Consider the following 24,792-nt stretch of genomic DNA (forward strand, 5'->3'; position numbering starts at 1 on the left):
ATTGGCGCCAAAATTATTAGCACACCAAACCAATTTCTGGTGATTCAAGGCCAAACTTCAAACAGGATTAAGGGAGAATCAGATTGTTGAAATTGTGGTTATATTAAAACAAAAGGAGTTTATAGGGATCAATGCCACAATTAAATTAGTCAAAATTCTTCGATATTGTTTTCTATTGATTGAAAAAAGTGATTAATTATAAGTTGTGTGTCTATGCAAACATTCTTTTTTTTCTAATTTTATATTTGAGCATGCATTCACATTGATCTCTACGTATATTAATCATCTTCAAACCATTTTGTAATTTAGGCTTGATTCTTGAAATTGTCCCTTACTCTACCTTTGGATTTGTAAGTAACTCGACACTCTAAATCTAGCTTATAAATGTAAAAAGAAATTGTTCACGTAATAAAATAAATCTTTTCTCGAATTTGACGAAATACGTGTATTGAAAGATAAAAGTAATTATGTCATATCACATGCATAACTAATTTAAAAAGTGATATCATATGCAAATTTAAAATTGTGAAAGTAGGCGGGAATCTTGTAATTAAGCTCGATTAGAGGAATGCTACTTGTGTTTTCGCTATCAAGCTCTAATCAGATCCCTACATATGATCATTTTCAGCAATTAGCGTACGTGACATTTTATGTGAAATAAATTAATGACGTAAGATTTCTTTTACTTTCCGTTACAAGAAATATGAATATTTACCTGATTTGCACATACCTAATTATGTTAGTTACTGAATTAATAAGTTGAACTATATAGTACTCCTATGTATTAATATCAATATAACTATTTACAATAACTGGCAAAATTTTAAATTACCTATACCGTGCCATGAGTATAAATGGACAAATGAAAATATTTAATAAAAAGTGTGGTTTTAGGCAAATAAAAGGTTCTTATACGATTGAATTATAGTAACCTAAATATGCGGTCATACGAATTTTAAGGAGTAATTACTTACTAAATGTTGAGAACGCGGGGTTTTTTTTTGGGAAAAATAAGTATGGTGTATAAAAAATACTAGTACTGATATTTAAAATATTAAATACTAGTAGTCTAGTAGTATTATGGAGTATGGTGTATTCTACGAGAGTATCCATAAAGTAAAACTAAAATTGCATATTACTGACGGATTGTAGCATGGAGTTAGTGGTGATCTTGAAGTCACGGATTCAAACCCCGCCATCCGTTGAGGGACTTTCGGCCTTAATCCGCAAACACAGTTGAGTATGATTAGTAGGATTCCGCCAAGACGGGTTCGGTATACTCGTGATTAAACAAAATTAAATGTTATATCGAAACTTTTAGTAATAAAATGATGCTATTACTTTTTTTTTACATGCTGCCGAATAGATTACGAAATTTTTTATGTAAATAAACGAATAGACCATAACATTCAATACGGTGATTGGGATAATAAATTGCCTTTTGAGAAACTGATTGAATATGCAGAACTACAAAGTTAAGCCCTATATTTGAAAGGTGAAACGTTTAATAACATATTGGATATTTGAGATAAATTGGTTATACCCAAAATTACATGGAGATGGAGTAGTAAATTTGATTGAATAAAAAGGTGCAGCAAATAAGTGCACTCAGGGACGAGACAGAAATTTTTAGTAAGAGGGGCAAAAATATACATGAAAATAAATTAAATATTCAAGAAGGGACAAATAATGAAAGATTAAAAATGTTATTTTATAGTTATATTTATATATAGTTAAATATGAGCAGGGACATTTGCCCCATCTAGCAATAAGCTAGATCCGCCCCTGAGTGCACTGATATCAATATGCCTAGAAAACAATAAAACAAATTGCCAAAAATAATCTGGCGAGAAAAATAAATTTTCACAAACTAGGGTTTTTCTCTTGCAAAAAAGGTTTAAACCTCAACCCCAATGGCCCCACATTCCAGCCCGATAGTATTGTGAGGGGTTTTCAATTAGGGTACACATGCCCGCTAAGGGGAAGGGCCGTTAACCCATTGTCCTGCCAGAAGCCCACCTTTCAAGGCCTCACATTTATACGTGAAAGATGTTGCAACTACACGACAATAGTGGGAATCGATCCTTGCCCATTCTTGCAACTCTGCCCTCCGAAACTAATTGCGCAGCCCCTACGACAAACTAAGGGTTTCCTATCATGTATGCATAGGGAGGAGTAGGACAATTTATCGTACATACCGTACAGTATATCAAAAATATGTGAGAAAAGATAACACATTTATCTTATCGAAAGTTTTGGTATACTGCATTTATGACCAACTTCAGTACAGTTGTCGTACCGCATTCTCTGCAAATCGTATCGAAATTTTACGGCGTATTGTATTTCGGTACAATATACCCGCAATATTGTTATACAATTATAAAATAATTATAATATAATATTAAATATTATCATATAAATGTATTCAATATTCACGGTATATACCATTTTTACGTTATATATTGATGTCATTGTATACACGGCGGTCGGCATATCCTAAATTCCAATATAAACCTTAATTTATGGTATATATGAAAGTTTAGTATGTTGGAGTATATTGCGGTATTAATGATAACCAAGGTGGGGTCGGTCGGCCCCACCATCTTGAATTTCTTCAATTAATCGATTGTTTACTGTGTTTCTTAATCGCATTTTTTTTTGATTCGTCGATTACTTATTATGTTTGTGAATTGTGAACATACATCTTGATATACATCGAGAAAAAAATGATAATCTATTTTTAATGCTAGATTTTGGAATCGTTTTTAACATGTGAATACTCATAGTACTCCATGATAATGGGCGGTAGAAAACTATCTTACTTGAGGAGTATTTATTACTATTAACCGCACAGCAAATATTTTCTAGATTGTCATTGAGCAATACATGAAATTCATATCGTACCGAAATCTTTTTGGTAAGGTGTCATACTGTATCAAAAATTTGGTGTGCTCATATTGTACCGAAATCTTTAGTCTTTCTAAATTCACACGGGCTATTTTAAAGGTGTCAATTGGATGTATTATTTGGTTTTATTAGATTTTATTGTGATTTTAGTTTTATGTAGCTTACTAATTTCAGATTTTAGATCATATTTTTATTCAATCCAAAAATTCAAAATTTTATGAAAAATGAATCCGATTTGACCCGGGTTGTCCGAAAATCTGAATTCCAAACTATAAAATTAGATCCATTTTGAAAAATACTATAAAATTCTATAAAAATATAAAAATTCTGAAAATCCAATGGAAAAAATCTAAAATCAAATACCAAAATCTGAAAACATAATATTGAATACCAAAAAATAATACTCCATATTTGTAAGTGTATAATAACAATAATATATTTTATTATATTAGCAAGTTTATAATAATATAGTGTATATAAATAATGTGAGTGTGTGGGTAGAAGGAACAATGAAATGAGTTAGTTACAAAGTGTAGAAATCAGCGACGCCTCCTCTCCAAAAAGCACGGCCTTCCAAGCATTTGTATTACTCAGTCCTACGTTCACAACACAGCTATACACTATACATACGCTCCTCTCTATACCTTCACCTTTCTCTTCTCATTTTTATTCATCTCATTCCCAGTTATGTCTCCACTTCTAATTGTCTAGAGCCACACGAGATTCAATTGAATATACTACGCTGCTGTACGTCGTAAGATGGCTGACTCTAAATGGAAACACATCTTAGATGGGAGCGTTGATCTGGTATTCACTCTATTTTCTCTCTTTCTGATCTGCATTTTGAATTCATCAACTACTATTTGTGTGTGCCACATGCAAAAGTGTGTATATATATATATATATATATATAGGGAGATGATCTATCTGTTTAAATCCAGAAATGCAGACCAAATCTTGGCCCTAGGATTAGATGATCTAATGGTCAATAATTAACCAAAAACACGGAAGGTCATAATTAAGCAATTTTAGGTCATATTATAATATTTGGGTTTAATGTCATGATAAGATCGTTTTAGGTCATGCTTTGTTAGCATGACCTAAAAATTACCTAATTATGACCTAAAAGTGCCCTAATTATGATATTGTTCTGCGTTTCTGTATTTAAATCTAGTTTTGCATAGATCAAAACCCTATATATATATATATATATATATATATATATATATATATATATATATATATTCAAAACATTTCTGAAGATGTTTTTTATTGCAATTGGATTTCACAAACCTATTTGTGCTGTGCATTTTTGTTAGATAATGTGCATGTTTTGATGAGTTTACGAAAAGCTGATTTTTTGATTTGTGTAAAATCGGTAAAAAAAATTTATCTTCTGCATATTCTATTCGCATTATGTTTCTACTTTCTGTAGTTTACAATTGTATGCTGAGAGTGTTTATGTGTTTGAAAGAAGTTGAATGCTAATCATAAATCGGCGATTTCTGTTGAAAATTGCATTTTTGAATGAAATTTAAACTAGTCTGTCAATCCATTGTGTGATTTAAGGAAAACCTGCCTTTGGAGGAAGTGTTTGATCATCTGAAATGTTCGAGGGAGGGACTGATAACAGAGGAGGGCCGTAGACAGGCTCAAAGACATTGGGCCCGAACAAGCTGGAAGAGAAGACAGAAAACAACTGCTGATATTCTTGGGTTTATGTGGAATCCCCTTTCATGGGTTATGGAGATTGCTGCTATCATGGCCATTGTTTTGGCCAATGGAGATGTAATTAATACCTTCTCTACAAACTACTACTATTCGATTGTGAATACTGTGATGTGATTTGTTGACTCGATCTTGTTTGTTTTCAGGGCAAACCACCAAGATTGGCAAGATTTTGTTGGAATTATGTCGTTGTTGATCATCAATTCCACCATTAGTTTCATCGAGGAGAACAATGCAGGCAATGCTGCAGCAGCTCTCATGGCTGGTCTTGCACTAAAGACAAAGGTAATCTGCATATTTCAGATTGGTTTGGTTCAGTTAAAAGGATGTATGTGTCATGTTAATTGTAAAACACCTTATTTTTATACTCAAATGAAGGTATTGAGAGATGGGAAATGGGGTGAGCAAGAAGCCGCCATCCTTGTCCCAGGAGACATAATAAGCATCAAGTTGGGAGACATTGTCCCAGCTGATGCACGTCTTCTAGAAGGCGATGCTTTAAAGATTGATCAATCCGCTCTCACTGGTGAATCACTGCCAGTGACTAAGAACCCCGGAGTGGAGTGTATTCTGGTTCCACCTGCAAACAAGGTGAAATTGAGGCTGTTGTCATTGCCACAGGAATCTATTCTTTCTTTGGTAAAGCAGCACATCTTGTTGACAGCACCCAAAACGTCGGCCACTTCCAGAAGGTTGTGCATTTCCATATGTCTTCTCACTAGGCTTGGTTTGATGTGTCTAACTTTTGAATGCTTGGTTTAGGTGCTTACTGCCATCGGCAACTTCTGTATCTGCTCCATTGCCATTGGGATTGTCATTGAGCTTGTAGTTATGTACCCAATTCAGCACAGGAAGTACAGGAGTGGAATTGACAATCTCTTGGTCCTACTCATTGGAGGCATTCCGATTGCCATGCCAACAGTGTTGTCCGTAACCATGGCCATCGGATCCCACAGATTGTCGGAGCAAGGTGCTATCACTAAGAGAATGACAGCCATTGAGGAAATGGCTGGAATGGATGTTCTCTGCAGTGACAAAACCGGGACCCTCACTCTAAACAAGCTCACTGTCGACAAAAATCTAATCGAGGTTGATTAATATATAATTCAATTTAATGAATCTAATTGGCATACAACGCTCTAACCACGACAACTGTGGCTGCAGGTATTCTCAAAAGATGCGGACAAGGACCATGTTATCCTACAAGGAGCTAGAGCATCAAGGGTGGAGAACCAGGATGCGATTGATGCCTGTATTGTTGGAATGTTGGCTGATCCCAAAGAGGTTTATTTATGGAGTAGTTCTATAGATTATATTTTTGGTTGAACTATTGCCTGAAAATTGTTTGATTTTTACCATATTGTTCTTGCAGGCAAGAGCAGGGATCACAGAGGTGCATTTCTTCCATTCAATCCAGTGGAGAAGCGCACTGCTATTACTTATATTGATAGATAGTGGAAATTGGCACAGAGTGAGCAAGGTGCTCCAGAGCAGGTAACTGGTCGTGTTATTTAGCAGGGCAGGGATTCCAAGTTTTCCACTTTCTCTTTTCCTGATCGTTTGATCACTTAGCATAACCGTTAATGTATTTTCCTAGATCATAGAGCTCTGCAACCTCAGGGAAGATGTAAAGAACAAAGCTCTGTCCATCATCGACAAGTTGCTGATCGTGGACTTCGTTCTTTGGCTGTTTGTGAGCAGGTAAATCTTTGTGGTTTAAATGGAGATATATAGTTGATATGAAGTTTAAAACCTTAAAAGGTATCTGACTGATGATTAATTTGTCAGACCGTACCAGAGAAGACAAAGGAGGGTGCTGGCACCCCATGGGTGTTTACAGGTCTCTTGCCACTCTTTGATCCTCCGAGGCATGACAGTGGCGAGACAATCAAGCGTGCTCTTCATCTTGGTGTCAATGTTAAGATGATTACTGGAGATCAACTAGCTATTGCCAAGGAGACTGGTCGAAGGCTTGGAATGGGAACGAACATGTATCCTTCGTCCTCACTTCTCGGGCAGCACAAGGATGAATCAATTGCCAGCTATTCTGTTGAAGAGTTGATTGAGAAGGCTGATGGCTTTGCAGGAGTCTTTCCTGGTTTGCCTCATAATTTGTTGATTTTTTTTATGTGTGCTCGCTCTCTAGCAAGCTATCATGTACTAACTCTTTAATTTAATTATGTCCACAGAGCATAAATACGAGATTGTGAAGAAGTTACAAGAGAGGAAGCATATTTGTGGAATGACAGGAGATGGAGTCAATGATGCCCCAGCTCTAAAGAAGGCAGACATCGGCATTGCAGTGGCTGATGCCACTGATGCTGCCAGAGGTGCATCAGATATAGTCTTGACTGAGCCGGGATTGAGTGTCATTGTGAGTGCTGTACTGACAAGCAGAGCCATCTTCCAGAGAATGAAGAACTACACAATCTATGCAGTTTCCATTACCATCCGTGTCGTGCTTGGTTTCATGCTCCTTGCACTCATCTGGAAATTCGATTTCTCACCCTTCATGGTTCTAATCATCGCAATCCTCAATGATGGAACTATCATGACCATTTCCAAGGATAAGGTGAAGCCATCGCCCATGCCCGACTCGTGGAAGTTGAGGGAGATTTTCACCACTGGAATTGTGTTTGGCACTTACCTTGCAGTGATGACTGTTGTTTTCTTCTGGGCTGTTCAAGAATCTACTTTTTTCACGGTGATGCACTATCATCGTCATTTTACTTCTTCTCTTTTGGAATCATATAAGCTCACAATATCTTAATAATAATTTTCATTTTCTTAGGATAAATTTGGTGTGAGGCCAATCAAGACCACTACCATGAGCTCAACTCAGCTGTTTACCTTCAAGTGAGCATTGTGAGTCAAGCTCTCATCTTTGTGACCGATCGAGAAGCTGGTCCTACATCGAACGCCCTGGTCTTCTTCTCGTGTTTGCTTTCCTAGTGGCCCAGTTGGTAAGTCACTCTCCAGTATATCAATTCTTTGAGCAACTTTTATTACCATTCAACAACATAAACATTGATAGTTTTGTGTTATGATACACAAACAGATTGCAACTGTATCGCTGTTTATGCAAACTGGGAGTTTGCAAGCATCAAGGGCATCGGGTGGGTTGGGCGGGTGTCATCTGGTTATACAGCCTCGTCTTCTACATCCCTCTCGACATATTCAAATTCATTATCAGATATGTCTCAGCGGCAAGGCCTGGAAGAACATGATTGATAATAGGGTATTTTTATACTTGTTCCTCTCGCATTCTTTAAACCAAACACACACATAACTAACTTGAATTGGTGTGCAGACGGCCTTCACGTCAAAGAAGAACTATGGCAGGTCTGAAAGGGAAGCACAGTGGGCCATGGCTCAACGCACACTCCATGGCCTACGAGTTCCAGAGAGCTCTGATGTCTTCAAGGACAGCACCGACTATAGAGAACTTTCCGAGATAGCTGAACAAGCCAAGAAACGCGCTGAAGTTGCAAGGTAATTAACACAAATCATTACCATACTTCACTTGTTGAGCAAAATTTTTGACAAGATATATTTGGTTGAACTGAATCAGACTCAGAGAGCTCCACACCCTCAAGGGGCATGTCGAGTCCGTGGTGAAGCTCAAAGGCCTCGACGTTGGAACGATACAACAGAACTACACAGTGTGAGTGCAGATGATGGAATAAGGAAGAGGAAAACTCAGAGAGGTGAAGAAACTAGAGTTGACTCATTAGTTTTGGTTTATTAGTGCTTAATTAGCGCACACTGCAATCATTTTTCCAGTTATGTTAGTTTTGCAAAGTAAAATAATAGTGCATGCTGTGCGATTAAATAGAGGCCAGCAGCGGTCTATATTCATTCTTCTTCATCATCCTGTGTTTTAATGCTGTTTAGGAGAAACATATCAATATTTCTGCAATCATAATCAGTTTTCTCATTCTACAATTCAATGTTATCTAATTGTACCAAGAAAATATAAAACTAAAGGCTAAGAAATGCAGAAATGTTTTTTGAGAGTGGTAGACCACGAAAAGTTTAAGTAGAAAATCTCATCTACAATTTTGTATACTAGTAGTATCTTTTTATTTAATTTTCATTTAAAAATGTAATGAGATAGGTGTTGAAAAAGTGAAAAGCAAAAAAGTTAAAAGAGGAATGTATCAGTGGATGGCATTGGTGCAGTGTGCTGATAAAAGTGAGTAGAAAGACTTTAGAGATGTTCCTTAATCAATCATCATCCAATTATGAGCCCAATTCCCACAAATCTCATTCACATTCAGTTATCTAAACACCCTTTATTTTTGGAAAGTGTTGGATCTGATCAAGACTGATAGCATCATCTTTTCCAACTTAGTAGTAATGTATTAATTGTGTGTGATATATATTTGTCTATTGAGTTGACGCTTATTTAGTTATAAAATGAGAAGTTATATGATTGGAAATATATACTATGTCTATTATATGTGATGTAAAATATGATTGAAGAATATGTGATTAGAGTTGTTAATAAGTAAAGTTGAACCAATTTATAAAATGTACACCAATTTTAGTGTGAATTGATATTGTGAAACGAGAAAAATAGTAGTATTTCATTATTGTTGAGAAATAGATGAATTGGAACAAAGCTCAATTGAACCATGATCAAGCAACTCATTTATCATCTGCTCTATGCCATCATCCTCAGCAGCAGCAGCAGCAGCTTTGAATTCCTGCACATTCTCTGATTTCCCCAGAAATTCATGATTTCCACTCATTTTATGTGCCTCCATTCGCTTATTATCTACAGCTAGTTTATTGCCCTTTGAGACAGAAGTCATGTGGCATTTCTGCAGCTTGGCCATTAGAGTAGGTGAAAGAAGGTGCGTAGATGGCCATGAAGACGACAACGGATCGTAGGAGAAGTTTGTCCGAGCTCGGGAGCCACACATGATCCTTGCAGCCTCATCATATGCCTTTGCTGCATCCTCTGCCGTCTCAAATGTCCCAAGCCATATTCTTGTCTTTCTGCAAAGGTAAAACAAGAATGTATCTGATCACTTCATCAATGCACTTTTTATTTATACACAATGAATGGCAAAAGTAGTGATGGATTACTTACAGCAATGGGTGGCGGATTTCGGAAACCAAGAGCCCCAGTGGCGCTGGCGTACGCCTCGGTATCGCTGCTGTGGCCGGGCCATGCTGCAAAGGTGTTTGGTGAAGAGAAGAAGATTGCAGTGTAACAGTGGATTGTGCAGCTTGAATTAGACCAAAAACTTGGTGTTCAACTCTATTTATTGACAGAATAATGTGTTAAAGTAATCAGTTTTTTTTTGTCTTATTATCGACTCTATGTATTTTTTTTAATTTGCAATCGATTGTATTCTCATTCTCATTTCGACAGGTTGAAATAAGTAGATTTCTATATCTATTTCCCATCCTTACTCACAAATCTGCACATACTATTGCTTTACAATTTTTGATATGTTTACTATATTCCACCTATGCATTTTATTTACGGATTTAATGTAATATACTATTGATGAGAAGACATATTAAAGTGAAAAGGGACTATTTTGTGTGGATAAATCAAAATACTAGAAAATATGGAGTAACTACTGGTTATGGAATGGAATGAGGGACATCATGCTAAGTTCAAATCATAAAAATTATGTTTCATCCAACAGCCATTTACTTGCTGTACTTATTTCTTAATCAATCAAAAGTAATAATTACAGTACTAATGTACGACTCTTGAAATACCGACTACTTCAATCAAGTACTCCACATAAATGGGTGGTAGAATTTCTTTCCCATTCTCACAACAAATACCCTAGCCTAAATCCTAAAATCGGGTACATTAATGTTTTGTAGACTTGTAGTAATTGTAGTCAATAAGGCCAGCTGCAACGCGTTACGTGGGTGGCTCGAATCCCCTCCCTCCGTGACGAGACGGGTGCGGGACGCCCGTCTCGTCCCCAGCCCGCCGAGACAGCCCGCGAGCTGTCTCGCCACTCGCGTGAAGTGGCATTCTCCGGCGCGATGCGTGACGCCCACTCGCCGGCCCATGAGTGGGGTTTCATCACGCTGACACAATAAATCATTTTTTTTTAAATGATTTATTTAATATAAAAAAAATTAAAATTTGAAAACGGTAATATTACCGTCTTTCGACCGTTTTCTCAAATTTTTTATTTTTTTATTTTTTACTCTATAAATACTCATATTTCATCCTCATTTTACACACAAACACACATCTATTCTTCTCAAATCATCTCTCTTTCCACTCCAATTTTCATCTCAAATCAACTATTTTATTCTTCCCCCAAAGTTAATCGATCTAATGGATCCATATGAGCAAATGCGTCGAATAATGGAAGAATCACTTGAAGAAGATCGATGCCGGGAGGCGGAAGAAGCCGCACCGCCCCAAAGACGCTCCCGGACTTACATCCATCGTAACCGGGAGGAAGCTGCCGCAAGGTTAGTACGCGACTACTTCTGCGATAACCCGGTCTGGGGAGATACCTACTTCCGTCGCCGTTTCCGCATGCGGAAACTGCTATTTCTCCACATCAGAAATACATTGGCAGCCCGGGAAGAGTTCTTCCAAGAAAGGTTCGACGCCGTCGGCCGTTCCAGCCACACGACGCTGCAGAAATGTACTGCAGCAATCCGTCAGCTTGCGACTGGAAGGCGGATGTGTTCGACGAATACCTCCACATTGGAGAAAGCACTGGGAGAATGTGCTTGATCCAATTCTGCAAAGGCGTCCGGAGGTTGAGGATTCCAATGCTCCGTACATGGCGAACCCGACATCTCTTCGGTATGGAGGAGATCGAGGTCTCCTGTGATTCCGGTACCGAGGAGGAACAGGAACATGTCGGGGTTGAGGATTCTTCTTCCTGGAAGACACGGTACTACTGCGGTAGTGACTTTCATGTCTGGACGAGGAAGGAGAATCTACCGTTTCGTCTTCGGCTGTTGGCGCTTTTGCAGGAAGGCTAAGAACTCATCCTGCTTCTCAGCCAAGAACAGCTTGACAGCCTCATTCAAATCAGGCTGCTGGGAAGACTCGGTGTGTGGACCTTTTGAGCGGCTTGTTCCTTCATCGTGAAAACTGGAAGTAGATGTCTCCCGAGGCTGTTTTCCGGACCTGCGGGCTGGACTAGCTTCCTCATGGTTTTCACGAACGGTATTACGGGTAGTGTGTGATCTGGTATGCATTTTTTTTTTTTTTTGGGGTGGAAAAAGGGTCAAAAATTCGCTTTATCACAAATTTGGTTCTCTGGTTCCCACAGACGGCGCCAGTGATGAATCCGCGAATTTCTGGCGTTTGTAAATGCTGGTAGAGAATGAGAATACAGATCACGACACAGAGATTTTACGTGGTTCGATTTACTGAAGTAAATCTACGTCCACGGGAAGAAGGGAGGGCAAGATTGTATTGCTTGATCTGGGATTACAGCTTACAACACAGACTTGCTATATGGTCTTTTATCTCTAGAGAGCTTAACCTTTTTCTATCTGATCTAAGTTCTATTTATACAATGAACTAAGATCGTGGCTTGCATCACCACTAAGTCGTGGATGTCGTGTAGGTCATGGCCTAAGATCGTGGATGTAGTGTAGGTCATGGCCTACGATCGTGGCCTGAGTTGACACCACGTGGTAGTGGGTGTGTTGGAAGTTGTGGAAATCCTGTATGGGTCCACTAACTCCTTGTTCGGTCGAAAACTGAGACCGAACTGCTTTGGTTGCCGATCTGAGAGTAGAGCTTGATGCCGACCTAAGAGCAGAGCTTGATTGGTTGGCTTTTGCCGAGCTGTAGGCTGAGGCCGAACTCTTACTGAGACCGAACTGCTTTGGTTGCCGATCTGAGAGCTTGGTGCCGACTTGAGAGCAGAGCTTGATTGGTTGGCTTTTACCGAGCTGTAGGCTGAGGCCGAACTCTTGGTAATGCCGAACTCATACTCTTCCTTGGGCTTTGGGCTGATGGGCCGTCACTGCTGTTGGGCTTGTTTAGTCCGTACCCCATCACTACCCCCCCCGAAAGACGAAGTGAATCACTTCGGCGAAGCGAGTCACTTCGGCATTCTGGATAAAGGTACGGGGGAGGCTGACGTCAGGGGACGTGCCGTGCACGTGACTGCATTAAATGCGACAGTAAAATCCGGCCGTTGAATCCTGAAAAGGTGGGATTCGAAACGGTGCGACGATTTTGAAATCTTCGCCGAATCTGATAAATACCTCCCTTCTTCATCATTGGAGCACTTTTGCGACTGCTTCTTCTGCACTCTATCTCCTTTGCGTAAAAATTTCCTTCCGCTTTCAAGAATTTCTTCAGAATTTCTTCAGATTTTGCAAAGAGTAAGAACCATGTCTTCTTCTTCTTCTTCCGAGTTAGGTAGCGGTAGGAAAGGGGGCAAGGGGTCTTCTAGCCGGAAAGAGTCCGGAGAGAAGACCGTAGAATACTTTCACAGCGTCTTGAGTAAGGATACCGTGATATCTCTACACGAAAAATATCTTCTTCCCGGGGGGAAGGCGGTGGTTCCCGACGATGATCATAGGGCTAACGACCCGCCGGAGGGTTATGCCACCGTTTACCGAAGCCTGCTTAGAATGCGGGCTTCGTTTCCCTCTTCCCCCACCTTTTGTAGAGCTTCTTGATTTTTTTCAACTCCCTTTAGGTCAGGTGACTCCGAATTCTTGGAGGCACTTGTCGGCTTTTGCTGCCGAACTCCGTAGGCTAGATAAGGATCTGTCTCTGCGGGCAATCCTTAATTTTTTCCAATTTAAAAGGAAGGGATCTTGGTTTTACTTGATCCCCTTACAGCCTTTTAGGGCATTCTGCAAAACCAAGTGGCCGAAATGGCAAAACCGCTTCTTTTTTTATAATAGGACAGCGGCTCCGGGCTTTCCCTGGAGAGGGCCGAAGTCCGTGATTCCTCATCCTCGGTTAGAACCGTTGGCCGAGCTCGAGGGCGAGCTCAATAAGATTCCTATGATTAGGAAACAATACTCGGAAACTGAGCTCGTCAAGGGCGACCTCGTGTTCAATATCTCGTCTTCGGACGAAGAAACTGAGGGTGAGGATTTCTTTTTTATGCTTTACTGCTTTAGCAGCGAAAACTAACCTTGTTTCCTTGCTTTTTGGCAGTGTACATGCTGAACAAGGCTACCCGAAAATCTTCGGAGTCCAAGGAGCCGGAGAGGCCGAAAACCACCAGCTCGGCGTCTGATGCCGAGAGGACTCCGAAAAGGCAAAAAACCTCTTCGGATCCGAAGAAGCCGGAGTCGACTTCGGCAAAGGGGAAGGGGAAGGCCCAGAAGCCCCCGAGAGCGCCAGAGAAAGACGTGGTCTTGGCGCCTTCTTCGGAACATATCTGTGAGCCGTTTTTATGGCCCACGGACTTCGCCGAGGTGAATTCTCTTCTTGATTTTCTGGCCTTGCTTTTTTCCTGTATTTTTTGTGGCCCCTTTGTTGACTTTTTTCTTTACTCATTTTCAGAGGAACGATATGCTCTCCAAGCTCGTCGCCGTCGAACTCTCCAAAGCGTCCAACGACTATGCTGAGATGCAGAGGAAGTTGGCGGCTGCTTGTCATCGGGCCGAACAGGCTGAGGCTAACTTTGAGAAGGCCAGAGCTGCTAGGATTTCGGCCCAGGATGAAGCTCAGTTTGCCAAAAACCAGCTCGTCATCCAGCGAGAGCAGACGAAACGGAGGGATGCTGCTGCCGTGGTTGCCCAAGGGGAGGCTCTCCGTGTTTATACGGAGAAACTCTTTTTGAGCAGCCAGTTCTCGGCCTTTGTCGGTAGTCTGGTAAGGCTAATTACCGATAAGGGCGAGCAGGGGGCCGACGTCGTGCTGCCTCTGTATAGCCGAGAGATAGCGGCTCGGCTTCAGAATCTGCCGCTCCTTGAGGAGCTCGCTTCATCCTCGGTCCTGCTTTCTGCAGACCGAGTCCGGAGTTGTCGAGCTGATCGGGACGAGAACCTGGAGGCTATCTTTGCCTCCGTGGGACCCGTTTCACCCCGCTTCGACTTACAACGGAGAGGGTGAGGCCGAGCCGCTGGAGCTGGAGGCCGAAGTCGAGCGGGCCGGGCATCCGGAGAAGGAAGCCGATCAGGAGGCGGAGGTGAGGCCGGCAGGATGCGAGGCCGAGGCTGAGGTAGCTCAGGAGAAAGAAGCTGAACCAGACCAAGGAGCCGGAGACGAAGCTGGCGGAGTATGATTTCGTCTCCCTTCTCTTAGTCTAGTTTCTTCCTTGTGAAATGGCCTTGAAGCCCTCCTAGTGTAAAAAATTTTCCTTGTGAATGAAAAATTCTCTACACTTGTCTTCGTATAGCTTTTCGTACTCGCCTTTATTCCTGTTGTATTTTACTATCTGCTCGGTACAGCTGCCGAACTAATATAGCTGCTTTGTACTCAAGGAGATGGAGATACTTCACTGGAAACGGCTGTACTCTTCGGCTTTAGACGAAGCTGAGAAAAGAGCTATAGCCGATCAGACGAAGAATGACGAGCTTCTGGCTCGTTTAGTGAAGCTGGATGCCGATAATAAGGACTTAGAGTCCGATAAGAAGGATCTGGAGGCCGAGCTGAATACGACCATTGCTGAGAGGACTGCGTACGAGGATTACATCCGTGTGCGCGGGGGAGTGACCATATCAGATGCTCAGAGTCGAGTTGACGAACTGTGGGAGGAATATCATGTACTCCGGAGGAACAATGCGCTGGAGAGCTCGGCTTGCCAACAAGTTGTGACATCACTGCGGCGTTGGGCTTCTCGGTACAACATTGTTCTTTCTCGGCGCCCCTCCATAGAAAGATTCCTTCGGCATATCGTGCCAACAGATGCTCGCACTCCAGATCAAACCTCTGGTTCCCTTGTTCAAAATCCTACTCCAAGTCAACAACGAACTCCGGATCAGCCGGAAACGTCAAGACGAGAACGGGCTCAGGAGCAACCGGAATCGTCAAGACAGGGACGGACTGAAAGTCGCCGAGGAGTTGTGACTATGAGCGAGCAAGATCAGCAGATGCTTATTGCAGAGACTCTTCATCGCCGAGGTGTTAGGACTTCTCGGGCTCGGGGAAGAGGCGTTGGGTCGAGGATTGCGTCTCGTCGACCTGCTTATTCTTCATCTGCTCGGAACAACCGAACTCGGCTTCCAGAGGATTTTGTGAATAGGTGGCTTAACTTCAGCAACCCTGGACAGTAGAATAGTCCTTTGTAATAGCGTAACGCCATTTTGTAGGGTAGCGGAGTTGTATGCCGAACAAGATTTGAAAAATGAAATTTTGTTTTCGCTTCTAACACTGTATTTACAGCTTAGCGAAAAAATTTCATCGTACTTGTCCTCGGTCTTATGAAGTAAACTTTCTTGACCGGACTTGGTCCTTGGTCTTATGAAGTAAACTTCTTTGACCGGACTTGGTCCTTGGTCTGATGAAATAAACATCTTTGACCGGACTCGTCTTTGGTCTGATGAAATAAACATCTTTGACTGGACTCGTCTTTGGTCTGATGAAATAAACATCTTTGACCGGACTCGTCTTTGGTCTGATGAAATAAACATCTTTGACCGGACTCGTCTTTTGGTCTGATGAAATAAACATCTTTGACCGGACTCGTCTTTTGGTCTGATGAAATAAACATCTTTGACCGGACTCGTCTTTTGGTCTGATGAAATAAACATCTTTGACCGGACTCGTCTTTGGTCTGATGAAATAAACATCTTTGACCGGACTCGTCTTTGGTCTGATGAAATAAACATCTTTGACCGGACTCGTCTTTGGTCTGATGAAATAAACATCTTTGACCGGACTCGTCTTTGGTCTGATGAAATAAACATCTTTGACCGGACTCGTCTTTGTGTTCTAATTTGGCGATTTTCGTCGCCGGGATCGAACTTTCCCTTGTCCTAATTCGGCGAGTTTTATCGCGTGGATCGGACTTTCCCAGTTAACCGAAGTGGTCTTATGCAGTAAACCTCTTTGACTAGACATGGTCGTCCTCGGTCTTATGAGGTAAACTTCTTTGACCGAACTTGGTCGTCCTAATTCGGCGAGGTTTATCGCGTGGATCGGACTTTCCCTTATTGCAGTTCGTTTCAGACGAAGTGCTTATTTCTTAAGCCGAATTGTGGTCTTGTATCTTCCTGAGAAGCTTGGACTCACAGTCGTTGGCTTGTTGCAGTTCGTTTCAGACGGACTGCTTGTTAAGCTGAATTGTGGTCTTGTATCCTCTTTAGAAGCTTTGACTCACAATCGTTGGCTCGTATATGTTCTAAGAAGGGGATCAGCCTTCGAAGAACAAGATACCTCAGTAACATTTGTAAGAGACGACACGCACATAGACAGACAAAACGCACAGATAAAACGCACAGAGACAAACAAAGACCAAGCAAACCAAAGAAAGCACATTGACCGAACAGGACTCAAGACTGACTGACCGGACTGTCTCTTACAAATGGAACTTTTTGAGGTTGGAAACGTACCATGTTCGGGGTACTTGTGCTCCTGACACGTGAGTCAATTTGTAAGACCCTTTGCCGAGGACTTCTGACACCCGATATGGACCTTCCCATGTGGGTTCGAGTTCGCCCAGCTTTTCTGCTCGGCTTACTTCGTTGTTTCTCAAGACGAGATCTCCCACTTGAAATTGCAGCTTCTTCACCCTTTGGTTGTAATACCGGGCTACTTGCTCCTTGTACTTGGCTGCTTTTATGCAGGCCAATTCTCTTCTTTCTTCGGCAAGATCTAGTTCGGCTCTCAGTCCGTCACCATTCATTTCTGAGGAGACATTGAGTTCGGGGACTGGGTATGCCGATCTAAACCGGAATCACGGCTTCAGCGCCGTACGCCATTGAGTTCGGCTCCGGTGTGACTTCGGTCATTTCGCCTGCCTCTGACTCCGGCTGCTGTGATTGCTATGCTTGATGGTGCCGAACTGATTGCCCGGCACTTTTAAGCGCAATCTGCGAACACACTTGCTCTTTTTCGATCACCTCGGATGACCGCTATCCCTCCTTTGGTGGGGAAGGTGTTCGGCGAGGAAGCCTCTGATCGCTATGATCGGGCTCCCTTTTGTCTTCTCTAGATGAGCTGTCTAAAGACCGTTTTCGACGGTCTGCCTCATCGGCACGAGAAAACTTGTCCGCAATGTCCCACATCTCTTGAGCTGTTTGCGGACTGCATTCCACGAGCTTTCTGTAGAGAGCTCCGGGCAGGATTCCATTTTGGAATGCCGAAATGACAAGTAGATCATTGAGATTATCTACTTGTAGGCATTCCTTATGGAATCTCGTCAGGAAGTCGCTGATCTTTTCGTCGCGACCTTGACGTATAGAAAGCAGCTGAGCCGAAGTAATCCGGGCTTCCGCTTTCTGAAAGAACCTCCTGTGGAAAGCATCCATCAGATCTCGGTAGGATCTAATGCTGCCTTGAGGAAGGCTGTCGAACCACCTTCTGGCGTTCCCGATGAGCAGCTCGGGGAACAGCTTGCACATATGGACCTCATTGAGACCCTGGTTCGCCATATTATACTGATAGCGTCCCAGGAAGTCATGAGGATCCACCAACCCGTCATAAGTCATCGACGGAGTTCGGTAGTTCTGTGGAAGGGGAGTTCGGGTGATATCGTCCGAGAACGGAGTCTTCAATGCTCCGTACATGGCGAACCCGACATCTCTTCGGTATGGAGGAGATCGAGGTCTCCTGTGATTCCGGTACCGAGGAGGAACAGGAACATGTCGGGGTTGAGGATTCTTCTTCCTGGAAGACACGGTACTACTGCGGTAGTGACTTTCATGTCTGGACGAGGAAGGAGAATCTACCGTTTTCGTCTTCGGCTGTTGGCTCTTTTGCAGGAAGGCTAAGAACTCATCCTGCTTCTCAGCCAAGAACAGCTTGACAGCCTCATTCAAATCAGGCTGCTGGGAAGACTCGGTGTGTGGACCTTTTGAGCGGCTTGTTCCTTCATCGTGAAAACTGGAAGTAGATGTCTCCCGAGGCTGTTTTCCGGACCTGCGGGCTGGACTAGCTTCCTCATGGTTTTCACGAACGGTATTACGGGTAGTGTGTGATCTGGTATGCATTTTTTTTTTTTTTGGGGTGGAAAAAGGGTCAAAAATTCGCTTTATCACAAATTTGGTTCTCTGGTTCCCACAGACGGCGCCAGTGATGAATCCGCGAATTTCTGGCGTTTGTAAATGCTGGTAGAGAATGAGAATACAGATCACGACACAGAGATTTTACGTGGTTCGATTTACTGAAGTAAATCTACGTCCACGGGAAGAAGGGAGGGCAAGATTGTATTGCTTGATCTGGGATTACAGCTTACAACACAGACTTGCTATATGGTCTTTTATCTCTAGAGAGCTTAACCTTTTTCTATCTGATCTAAGTTCTATTTATACAATGAACTAAGATCGTGGCTTGCATCACCACTAAGTCGTGGATGTCGTGTAGGTCATGGCCTAAGATCGTGGATGTAGTGTAGGTCATGGCCTACGATCGTGGCCTGAGTTGACACCACGTGGTAGTGGGTGTGTTGGAAGTTGTGGAAATCCTGTATGGGTCCACTAACTCCTTGTTCGGTCGAAAACTGAGACCGAACTGCTTTGGTTGCCGATCTGAGAGTAGAGCTTGATGCCGACCTAAGAGCAGAGCTTGATTGGTTGGCTTTTGCCGAGCTGTAGGCTGAGGCCGAACTCTTACTGAGACCGAACTGCTTTGGTTGCCGATCTGAGAGCTTGGTGCCGACTTGAGAGCAGAGCTTGATTGGTTGGCTTTTACCGAGCTGTAGGCTGAGGCCGAACTCTTTGGTAATGCCGAACTCATACTCTTCCTTGGGCTTTGGGCTGATGGGCCGTCACTGCTGTTGGGCTTGTTTAGTCCGTACCCCATCAGGGTTCTACAAGCGCGCTTCAACATTATCAAAGCCCCGGCTCGTACGTGGTTTATGGAGAGTATGGTCAACATCATGTATACATGCATAATCTTGCACAACAAGATTGTCCAAGACGAAGGACCTGGGGCGGGAAACTGGTTCGAACCTGAAGCCCCCGGAAGCTCTACCGCAAGTAGTCCACCTCGCAGTGGAGTGCATCCGTCTATACAAGAACGGTTGTCTATTCGAGCAAGGACACGTGACTCTACCGCCCACGCCCAACTCCAAGATGATCTAATTGAGCGCATTTGGGCAAAATTTGGCAACCGGTAGACGCACATCATCACCGTTCTTCTGCTTCTTTGAGCTTTAAAGATTTTGAATTTAGTGAGAGTGAGCGGAAGAAATTAAATTATGTATTTTTCATTTTTTAGGATTTTTAATTATGTTTTTTTTATTTTTTTAAGAATTTTATGTTGTAAATTTATTTTATTTAATGAAATGTGTTTTTATTAATTGAATTTGTTGGAAATAAAAATAAAAAATGAAAATGAATGAATAGTAATTTAAGAGATGGTTAAGAGACGAATAAGAGATGGATGGTTGCAGGTTTTGTCCCTTAGTTAAGAGATGAAGTAAAAAATACAGTGATGCCCAAGAATAGTAATTTAAAAGATGATTAAGGGACGTATAGGAGACAGCATTGCAGATGGCCTAATAGTGATCCAGCCACTAATTTTGACTTTTTTTTGTAATACCTACACTAAAAATGAATAAAATTGAAAATGGTACACCATCTTTCGAAAAAAGATAGTGTGAGACATAGTAGTAAATTGAAAATGGTGGCATGCATTTGGTCGGGTGAAGGTGACATGTCGAATTATAGTACATTCATTGACTAATTATCGGGTCCCCATTAATTTTTGAAAATTTCCACATTTTTAGGATTGAACGTTTTCTTTTCTCTCTTTTAGTCCGAAACAGAAATTAAATTTTATTACTCGAATTCAATATTTCTAAATCGGACTGATAAATAAATATGTTAAGCTATTAATTTATGAAAATAGATCATGATATAACTTTTTAAAGTTTAGAATATATAACTATTTCAGTTCACAAATACATTAATGTCAATAGACATGTGAGTTTTTGACTCAATATCAGTTTGGTGATTTATGAAGTCTCTTCTACATTATTACTTTAACTATTTATAATCTTTTTTCCAAAACATGTGTGAAAATGAAATGCCTCGCTTAGGCTGGGATGGAGGGAGTACAAGAAATAACAGAGAGAAAAATAAAATTTGTTCACTTATGTATAAAAGATTAATTATAATTTCACAAATTAAAAACAATATCGGTTACCATCTTTCTTATTCATATATATAAACTTTTTTTGCATATCGGGGCACGAGTACAACCACAGTGTTTTCCTATATGCATCAAATTTGAAATATATACATATGTTCTATCATATCAAACGTAACTATTGGTGGTTGTAATCCTACAATAATAACTTTATGCTACACTACTTTTTTATTGAAAACAAAAGACAATGATTATTTATTTTATCTTCACTTTAATAATTGTGAAGCCAATTAAATTTAATTATCTCTTCTGCAGAAAGAGAATAAATGTAGTAGTATGATTAAAGATAAATTATCATGCATGTGTTAGAAAGAAGGTGTGCTGATAATGAAGGGTCACTCATGCACAAATACCATCTATATTATGATTTTCATGAAAATTTTCTTCTGGCAAAACCTCTTTTGTCTGTCTGCACTACACGAAGTGTGCCAATATTATGACAAAATGCATCATTGCTAATTAATACCCTACTATTTTGCATTTTCCCCATCGACGTTAGAAAATAATCAATTTAACATTAATATAATTACTTATATGTATGTGACATTGATCATTTTGGGGAAAGATAACTTTATAGTATATGGAATGTCAAGTTTGCTCCCATTTATTGACAAAATGCATCATTGCTAATTAATACCATACTATTTTGCATTTTCCCCATCGACGTTAGAAAATAATCAATTTAACATTAATATAATTACTTATATGTATTTGACATTGATCATTTTGGGGAAAGATAAATTTATAGTATATGGAAAGTCAAGTTTGCTCCCAAGTAGGAGAAGGAAAAAAAAAAAAAAAAAAAAAAAGTTTGCTCCCAAGTAGTAATTTATTGACAAAATTGCATTATTGAGTTTGAACATTATATAGTAGTACTGTCTTAATTAGTTTATCATACACACATATATAGGAGTATATAACACATGCTATTTGAAAAAAAAAATATGACATAAAGCATTATGATATAGACATATAAGTAAAGAACAAAATAGAGAGTCCGACATGCATGCAAAACTTCTCCTATAGTGGGTTCAAAATGTTTTAATTATTCCTAATACATCCAAAACATGGTCCTAAAAGTTCAATAAATATATAAAAAATTAGCATAAATGTTCGAACAAGATTTAAAGTTTTCTTCTTCCACCAAAAAAGGTTATTTTCATGAGGAGGAGATGTAGGAGAATTACTTGACTGTGATGTAAAAGGGAAAAAAAGGAAAGATTGCGCATGCTTTGAGGATCAGAAAGAGAGGATTGAGAAATTAGTGTTCCTTTCTTCACATTCACTCTACCCCTAAAGGGGGCCTCCTATGTTTTTTTTAAACATCATTTTACACTTAGTATATATCTTTTTGTATTATTTTTTTACCATCGTTATTATGATATACTATATGTCTATAGCCCTATTCTAGGATAAATAATGATTTAGGTAATCTATAAGATAGCGCATTTAGGGGGAGCTGGATATATCTTACAAAATGGAAGAGGAAGTTGTATTATTTTGAGTGATGCTAGCCATAAAAATAAAATATAAATAAAAATTTGTACATTTAATGCTAATTTTACTTGAAACTTGTTCATCTTAAAAGTATCAATTTTTTAAGACTAATTTACCCTTGTGCATAATTAGGGAGTAGAGTAAAATTAAATAGGGAGTATTTATCTTACAAAATGGAAGAGGAAGTTGTATTATTTTCTTTGTTAGTCTCCACATCGATTAGTCACCAGAAAAAAGATCGATGAAAAAAAAAACTTCACATTGATGATGGATAATGATACTATGGATTTGCATATAGTGATATAATTAATACATTTAATTTCCAGCTAGAATATTACTTATTAATATTTTATTTGAATTATTAGTGGGAGTCGGGTGACAATGTTATTGAGGAATACTTAACGGAATAAAAATGAGATAAGATAAAATACAAAAGTAGAAGGACTTATTAAAATGAAATATTATACAATGATTTTATATATTTATATACATATACCATAATAGTAGTACTTCTTTTATGTAAATGCTTCGTTACAAATGCAATAAAGCTTATTTATGGTGATGATTTTTACAAATTACATTATATTTATCTTTTGTATTATAAGTACTTTTTTATGAAAAATGGATTTAGTCCCTAAAATAAAAGTTTTTGCAAAATTTGCTATTTTCCATAAACTTATCATATCTCAAATTCTTGAACCAAATATAATAAGCTAAAACCAAATTAGGTTGTCACTTGGTCCAGATCTTGAAGGCCCAATGACGACATACTCAGCCACGGTGGCATAGACCTACAAACCAGCCACGTGGACGATAGATTTTTGACTGATTAATAATTCAATTAAATTCGAATAGAATACGACATCCATCTATTGTATAGTTCTTCTCTGTTCTTCAAAATCTCCCAACTTCTTTTATTGTGGTACCACCCCATTTTTTATAATTCAATAGATCCGACTGTCATAATTATACGTTTTCAATATATTATACTCTCTTCGTCCCAACTAAATTGAGACATTTTCTTATTTGACAAAAACATAACATCCAATCACTATTAATTTATTTCATTACATACTATACCCTCTTTATTTTTCCTACTTTATTCTTCTCTCATACTTTTCAACATAATTTTTTGATCTACATGCCCTAAAGTTATGACTCAACTTAGTTATATATTTCGTACCAACATTCGCAATTCTTAACTTTGCATCTCAATCGTCATAGTACCAACCATTTGAAGCCCAAACTCGCCCCTCTCCAGCAACATAGCCGGACTGGACCACACTCCTATTCCACGCGTCTCAAAATTTAGATGGATATTTATGTTAGTTGACAATGACATGAATTTCCTTCTCTGCTTGTAGAGTCCATTAAGAGCACCCGCAATGGGTGCGGACGATGCGCGCCATCGGGCGTGCCATCGTCCGCCCATTGTGGATGCTCTAAGGTCCATTGAAAAATACTAGTAAAATACTTACTCCGTATTGATTAGTGTCATAGTCGTATTCAATATTGACTTACCTTCAAATCCATATTACTGAAATCAAAGCTCTATTCTATCATTTTCGTGTTAAAAATATTTTGTCTGTGTATTGTCCTAGTGGTAGAGTGGTTAATGCTCGGACCAAAGGACATGAATTCGAGTCCACGTGGTGCGATGCTTTTTGTGATTGTACAAAAAAATATTGTTCAGAATATCTTTTTGGAGACAAAGTTATCTTCAATCACACAAAACAAAATTCCATGAAGTAACGTTCTAAATTTCTAATACTATAATGGTTGCTTCTAAAAAACTATTTATGGCCGAGTGATATATCCTAGTACTAGTTTGTTTACAACACATGCCACTTTTGAAAGTAGTGAATTGGACACAACAATTGCAACTATAATGAAAATGGAGGGATACAGTCATGCGTCAATATGAGATATACTAAAGTTTGATTATGACTGCATAATATAAATAATACTACTCCCTCCGTCCCTCAATAATTGTCACACTTTATTTTTACCATAAATGGTAAGTATGTCTCACATTCCACTAACTCACTTCACTCACATTTTATTATAAAATCAATATAAAAAACTGGATCCCACATTTTACAAACTTTTTTAACCAACTTTTCTTTACCTTTCTTAAAACCCGTGCCCGGTCAAAGAGTGACAATTGATCGGGGAGTAGTATGCAATTTTTTTAGTGTGTTTAGAATAAACTACTTTTACTATACCTCATCAGCATTGTCTTCATCATTTTAACTTCTTACACTTTAATAGTACTCCATCCGTCCATAATAGATGTCACACTTTCCTTTTTAGTTTGTTCTACAAAAAATGTCACATTTTTATTTTTGGAAAAAGTTATTTTTCGCGTTAATATAAAAATTATATTCTCTCTCCATCTAACACGCAAAATAAACCCT

General features: G+C 39.8%; 2 pseudogenes; one reads left to right on the plus strand and one right to left on the minus strand.

Annotated features, from left to right (window-relative positions):
- Positions 1–3,593: 3,593 nt before the first annotated feature.
- Positions 3,594–8,312, plus strand: LOC121791589 (annotated as a pseudogene).
- A 915-nt stretch (positions 8,313–9,227) lies between these two features.
- On the minus strand, positions 9,228–9,815 carry LOC121791590 (annotated as a pseudogene).
- Between the last annotated feature and the right edge of the window lie 14,977 nt (positions 9,816–24,792).

Source organism: Salvia splendens, unplaced genomic scaffold (genome assembly GCF_004379255.2).
Source record: "Salvia splendens isolate huo1 unplaced genomic scaffold, SspV2 ctg845, whole genome shotgun sequence".
NCBI classification, from domain to species: Eukaryota; Viridiplantae; Streptophyta; class Magnoliopsida; order Lamiales; family Lamiaceae; genus Salvia; species Salvia splendens.